This window comes from Miscanthus floridulus, unplaced genomic scaffold (genome assembly GCF_019320115.1).
Source record: "Miscanthus floridulus cultivar M001 unplaced genomic scaffold, ASM1932011v1 fs_432_4_5, whole genome shotgun sequence".
In the NCBI taxonomy this organism is placed as follows: domain Eukaryota; kingdom Viridiplantae; phylum Streptophyta; class Magnoliopsida; order Poales; family Poaceae; genus Miscanthus; species Miscanthus floridulus.
Genome location: NW_027096751.1, coordinates 29,302 through 36,394, shown reverse-complemented (window position 1 = coordinate 36,394; position 7,093 = coordinate 29,302). Strand labels below are relative to the sequence as shown.

General features: G+C 49.7%; 1 pseudogene; it reads left to right on the top strand.

The window, feature by feature from the left end:
* The first annotated feature begins 1,144 nt into the window (after positions 1-1,144).
* LOC136531753 (probable xylan O-acetyltransferase 9) lies at positions 1,145-2,846 on the top strand (annotated as a pseudogene).
* Positions 2,847-7,093: the final 4,247 nt, after the last annotated feature.

Sequence of the window (7,093 nt, the reverse complement as noted above, 5' to 3'; positions counted from 1 at the left end):
CGCATCTAAATCACGGAAAGAATATCAACAATTGCATCATCGGGCTATAGCATAGGCTACAGAATCATCACCTGGAGACATTGAATTCCTCTCCGTGACCATCGACGATGAGATCGATGACCCAGAGTCGTTATCCTCGTAGAGGGCTCCCAGAAGCACCCCTCTCTTGCATATAAAGGCCACAAATTGGCCGCCTGACACCTGCAACGGCAAGTCTCGTCATGGTAATCACTGAAGTCATGGCAGGACACACGATCCCAACCGAAAATCATCTTATTTCGCTGGAAGATTTATTGGACTAAACCTCTAATCAACTAGATAGAAAAACTGCGGGAAAAAGGATATGTCACCTCTCCTTCTTGTCCCCGATATACCAGAGATGAAGAAGGAGAGAGGCCTAGGTGCGGCAGCGGCGAAGCAAGGGCAGTGACGACGACTCTACCTAGGCGGCGGCGGCTCTGTATGAGGCGTACCGCTCTTGGTTGTTAATATGTTTCTTTTTCTGGCATTTGGATGCATCAATACAGAATTCACTATTACTCTTATACGTGAATGAAGCATTGAAGCTCGAAGATGTTTGAAAATTACTTCATTCAGTTTTCCACAGAGCAATTACCTGATAAGCCTTGAGAATAGAATACCTGGATTGGTTGCTTAGATTTGAATGAACTACGTACTGATCGTACCATTCATTCATCAGACATTTTATTCGGACATGCATGGAAGCTAGTACGTAGGTACAGATTCAGCTGGATCACTGATAAAACAGGCCAACATATTCGAGTTGATGCCCACATGTGGCCATGTCTACAAAAATCCCATTTCCTTATCCAAATGGTTTTTTATATGGTGAATTGAAGGAATTTAGAACCTCTCAGATGTTCCTAAGCTGCCAGTTGCCAGAATTTGACTGTTCCAAGTTCCAAACAATTATCAGAATCCAACTCAACACACCTGCAAAGCGAAGCCGTCCTGCACACACCGTTTGTTTATTGGAGCCGCTCCAAATTTCATATCACTCTCTTCAGACAACGACAACACAACCTGTAAGACCACTATGTTGGCAACTAATCAAGCCTTTATATAATCCTAAGAGAATCTTTGCCTACTCAAGCTTGCAACCAAACAGATCACTTGATCAGAGATGAAGGCAACACTCAGCTCTTCATCCACCTCCTCTTCAATTGCAAAGAAGGCGCATTGCTATTGGCATTGGCACTCTGCCTACTTTGCTTCTCATTCCTCTACGGCGAGGACCTCAAGGAACTCCTCGCTCGGCATGCCGAGGATGCATCACGCCTCATCGCCAACACCTACAGGCTACAGCAACAACATTATTCAGAACGAGCAATCGACAGTGCCACCCTCCGGTAAAGTCAGCAAATCACACTGGTTAAATTAAAGGCGTTCTCGTTCGTAACAATCCGAGATCACATGGTCATCAGAGGTTGCCGAGAATACGACGACGACGAAGAGGAAGTGGAAGGGGAGGCTGGCATTCGCGCTGAACGACGATGACGAGGACGAGGAGTGCGACGTGTTCTCGGGGAGCTGGTGACGACGCCGAGCACCCGCTGTACCGGGAGGAGGCCTGCCCCTACATCCATCCGCAGCTGACCTGCCAGGCGCGGGGGCGGCCGGACACGGCGTACCAGCGGTGGCGGTGGCAGCCGCACGACTGCACGCTGCCGGCGTTCGACGCCGTCCGGATGCTGGAGTCGCTGCGCGACAAGCGGATGCTGTACGTGGGCGACTCGCTGGGGCGGGGCCAGTTCGCGTCCATGGTGTGCCTGCTGCAGTCCGCCATCCCCGACGACGCCGCCGGCGCCAGCAAGTCGTTCGAGATGTCGGCGGACCAGCAGCACACCGTGTTCACCGCCAGGGAGTACAAAGCGACGATAGAGTTCTACTGGGCGGAGTTCCTGCTGGAGTCCAACTCCGACAACGCCGCCGTGCACCGGATCTCCGAGCGCATGGTGCGGCGCGGCTCCATCAGCTACCACGGCCGGCACTGGGAGGGCGTCGACGTCATCGTCTTCAACACCTACCTGTGGTGGTGCACTGGCCTGCGCTTCAGGATCTTGTACGTATACGCACGCACGTTAGTACATTTGCAGTGGATTATTATTCTCAATATTTATTTTTTGTGCGATTCGATCGGCAAATTAAAACAAAAGGAACGGGCCGTGGGAGGACGCCGGCAAGTAGACGGCGTGGGAGTGGGTGTCGACGGAGGAGGCGTACGGCATGGCGTTCCGGGACATGCTGCAGTGGGTCAGGGACAACATGGACTTCAACACCACCAGGGTCTTCTTCACCAGCATGTCGCCCACGCACCAGAAGTAACTACATACATGCATGGCTGCAGGTTTCATATATACATCATATCGTCAGGTTCGTGCTCACGTGTGGAGTTGCGTGTGTGTACATGTGTGCATCGCACAGGAGCCAGGACTGGGGCGACGCGCCGGGCCGGAACTGCTACAACGAGACGACGATGATCGAGGACCCCGAGTACTGGGGCTCGGACGGCCGCCGGAGCGTGATGCGGGTGATCCGGGAGATCCTGGACGGCGACGGCGGCGACGTACCGCTCACGCTCCTCAACATCACGCAGCAGTCCATGTACCGCAAGGACGCGCACACCTCCATCTACAAGAAGCAGTGGAGCCAACCCACGGCGGCGCAGCTGGCGGATCCCAAGACGTACGCCGACTGCGTCCACTGGTGCCTCCCGGGCCTCCAGGACACGTGGAACGAGCTCCTCTACTCCAAGCTCTTCTACCCTTAGTTTTTTTATTACATACATAGTGTAAAACTAGCATCAAGTTTTGTTCCTAACTAAACAAAACAGACCACACTTATTACAAGGTTCAACCACACTCAGTTCTTATTACAAGGTCTTCTACCCCTAGCACAAAGATATATGAGTCGTTCTATATTCTTAATGCTGTCTGTATCTGTATTTGGTATCCGAATGGCCTACCCGACTCATACATAAACCCTTCGAGTAGACGAAAATCCGCCATAATTTTTAGTCCTGCTACTGTCAAGAGTAGGGGACAGCCCCTCCTATTTCATAAAAACAAAAGTGGCCATGAGATGTTGCTAAAGAGAGGCGAACATCAAACTTTTCTGCTTCAAATTTTGTTTTGAACTATGGATCAGTTCAAATCAAATTAGTTTTGGGCTGATTTAATGATACAGACGTACCATAACTTGCATTCTTAATGTTAACTTATGACCAAGAAAAAATAGCTTCAATGGAAGTGTGCATGCAAATATAATCCTTGGTGATCACTTATTATATGGTGATGATTATGATGATATCATGGTTGTTGTAACTGATGATACAGTGGTCTCTTTTGTGTCTTGGCTTTCAGGTACTTTTGCTCTACTAACAAACACCAGATCCACCACCTTCTGTAAAAATAGGGTTAAGTCCAATTTACACCCTCCAACTTGCAGCAAAGTTCGGATTTCAACCTCGAACTTTAAAACCGGACAACTTTGGCCCTCCAACTCTCGAAAAAGTTCAACTATCAACCTTGTGGGCGGTTTTGCGGGTGAACAGTAACTTTTGATATTTTCGGGTGCGCCGGAATTTTATATTATTTTTTCGAGCATCTTAACATCCTCAAATGAAAAAACTCAAAACTACAAAGTTGTAGATCTCATCGAGGTCTACAATTTACATATAAAAATTATCTTCATCCGACATAGTATTGAAGGGTTTTTTATTTTTTGAAATTTGAGTCTCATCACGCGATAAAATATGGTGCTGAAATTTTATATTATTTTTTCGAGCATCTTACTGGGCGTTAAAATTTGAGTTTCATCACGTGAAACAATTTTATCGCGTGATGAGACTCAAATTTCAAAAAATAGAAAACCCTTCAATACGATGTCGGGTGAAGATAATTTATATATATAAATTGTAGACCTCGATGAGATCTAAAACTTTGTAGTTTTGAGTTTTTTCATTTGAGGACGTTAAGATGCTCGAAAAAATAATATAAAATTTCGGCGCTCCCGAAAATAGCAAAAGTTACTGTTCACCAGCAAAACCGCCCAGAAGGTTGAAAGTTGAACTTTTTCGAGAGTTCGAGGGCCAAAATGGTTTCTTTCAAAACAAGACCTAAATGGTTTCTTTTTGAAGGTTCAGCTGGGGAGGCCCCTACCTGTATTTTTTGTATATATGCAAGAACAAAGAGAGGGAAATGCTAAGAAAAGTTCTCTCTCGACAAACTTAAAGCCCCTCTTATTTTCTACTTGGCTTTGATACAAACCAACCGCTCTTCTTTGAATGTGGCTTTCCAATTTGGAAGGTCGTAGGCTCGTAGCTCTTATTGTCAAAAATGACTCCATTACTAGTTGTCCAGATAGCCCAGCAAGCCATGATAACAATTTCTCTCAAGATGAGACTGCCAAAGGTTGTTCTCGGTTCTATCATCATGTCCAGAGATTGAAGACTCAAATCCCAATGGATTGACAGGGAGTTCCAACAAGAGTTGCTAAAAGGACATTCATAAAACAGATGGAAGCTAATTTCCTCACTAACACTATTGCATAAAACACAATTATAGCCGTCCAAAAATTTGTTCTTTCTCCGTCCAAAATTTGCATAAAACACAAAATGAAACAATATAAGATCGAGCTACCTTACTCAACATATGATAATTTTTAGCAATAGCATAAGGAAGTTTAGGTCTAAATTTGATTATTTTGGGTAAATGAGCGAGAAGATTGAATTAATCAGACTTAATTTAGTTAGTTACTTCTATAGAGTGAATTAGAGATGAAAAATCATATTCAGTCGCATTTGGTTAATTATGCCCACTCTATATATCGATGGACCAAAGAAGATAGGCGTGAGCGAGGACCGATAGACCAACACGGAACCCTAGGCCTTGGACTACTGTCGTGGTTCTACGTTTGCCACCTGTCAAGCCGAAAAGGCTAGGGGCATGGGACGACAAACTGAAGAACGAAAGGACAGGAGCGAGAGCAAGGGATAATGAGACACAATAGTGAGCTCCTCGATACGGCGGAAAGGCCCCCATGTCGCCTCCGTAGGGCGACTCGGGCGGCTCCCAGCGCCACCACCGCCGAGCACCTCAAGTCGCGTCGTCCGCTCTGTCGCCGCTTTAGCAGGCATGGGAGGTTCGGCTGGGAGCAAGGATGGCGGCGGCAGGGCTCCAATGCTTTGGGTTCACAGATCAAGGTCGCGGCTCCGCGAGATGGAAGATTCACAGTTTCCCGTGCGTCGCGGGTGCGTTGTCGTCCCTGGTCTCCCTCCTCGCTAGTCGCCACCTACGCAGTGGGCAGCGAGGATTCGTGGCGGGGCTGCGGGCGGAGGAGCGGCCGGATCCAACGTCTCCTCATGAGGATTGGTCGCCCCCTTGTGGATTTGTGTCTTTGGCCACAATTCTGCTGGATCTAGTTCCGGGCAGCAGATCTGACGTCCCCGCTGCCGCATCCGGCCTTCCTGGGGCCTGATCTGGCTCTACTATGGTGGTGGTGGCATGCGACACCGGCGTTCGGCTGTCACCCGCTTTGGTGATGGCTGGTAGTTGGCTGGGCTGCGTTGATGTGGATTGGTGGCGTGGTGGTGCAGCCAGGCGCCGTCAGACATCGTGGTGACTGTAACACCCTGGTGTTACATTGTAATGTTTTGCTGAAATATTTCGTAAGCATCTGAATTATGTGCATATGTGTATGACAGGCTTTATAATCAATGTTTGGCATTAAAACATTTTTACGAAACGGGAAAGCGAATGTTATGTTTCGTGTCACATAACGTGTTTATTATCTTAATCGAATTCTTGTTAAAACAAAATGTTATAAAACGTTTTTGCGAATGGCGATAAAAATGTGCGGTCGAAGACATGGATGGCTAGCGAGTACGTCCCGGGGGTCGGGTTTGGGATTCGACGCGAAACCATTCGAATCGACGTCCTTCGCGTAAGTTTTAGAAGAGGTCGACGAAGCCATCTTTGGCATTATTTGTAGAACAATTGGCTTAAGGAGTAGCGCAATGTCGCGACTATGGTTGATGGCTCGCTGTACCCCTTTGCGCATCCAGCAATTAGCTTAGCGTTTGGAACACGGCGTGCGCGTTTTCTAACCGCTTTAAAAATCATGCACAGCCCCTAGCTGAGTCCTGAGCGCGGTCACCACCCCAGCTAGCTTGCCAGCGCGCTCTGCCATGCGGGCCAGAACCCACCGCCGCGCCCGGCTGCGCTCACTGCGCCGTGCGCACGCACGACCTGCGCGTCCTGGCCACTGCCCCGCTGCTGCTCGCCTGCGGCCACTGCCCTGCTGCTGCTCCCCTCACCAGCTGACGCGTTGCCCCGCTGCTGCAATTAGCTGTGGCCGTTGTTGCACCGGGTCCCGCGTTCGCATCGCCAGTGGCTACGCTCGGTACTGCGCCATTGACTTCCTTGGCTGCTTGCGCGCTGGACGACTGCCTGCTTAACTATCACCTCGGCATCGTGTCCGCGGTGTCCATTGGCTGGCGCTACCCGCTGCGACGCCATACCGCGTCTCATCGCTTTGCTGCAGCGGCCATGCGGACGGCTTCTTGGAGCATGTCCTGATGCTCCCCATGGCTAGGCATGTCGGTACCTTGCGTTGACATCCGCAGACGAGCCATGCCGTGCCATGACCTCCCCTGCCTCCGCTGTCTCCATGCCCGCTGTGACGACTCTGTCAAATTCGACGTGGCAGCAGCGCCACGTTTCAAATTGAGCACGTTTCCGACTCCACTAGGTAGCTTGCTGCCCTACCGACCCCGCATAGCCGACTGTAGCTCTGCCATAGGTCCTAATTTTGAAAAGGCGAGTTTTCGGGTCCTTAAGACCAAGAGTGCCTGCGCCGTTGGCTATCATCGCCACCAAAGCAGCTCGGTCCATTTCCTAGCGCTACTAGGCTCTCCTCCAGTAGGTTGTCACCGTGCTCACCACAGCCTAGGCCCTACCGCCGTAGTGTAGCCCATGGCGCGGCCGTGCCATTGCCGTGCTCCGCCGCACTCATCGTGCGCACGTGGCCGGCTTGGCCTGAGCCATCTCCGATCAATTCATCGCGCCTTTCG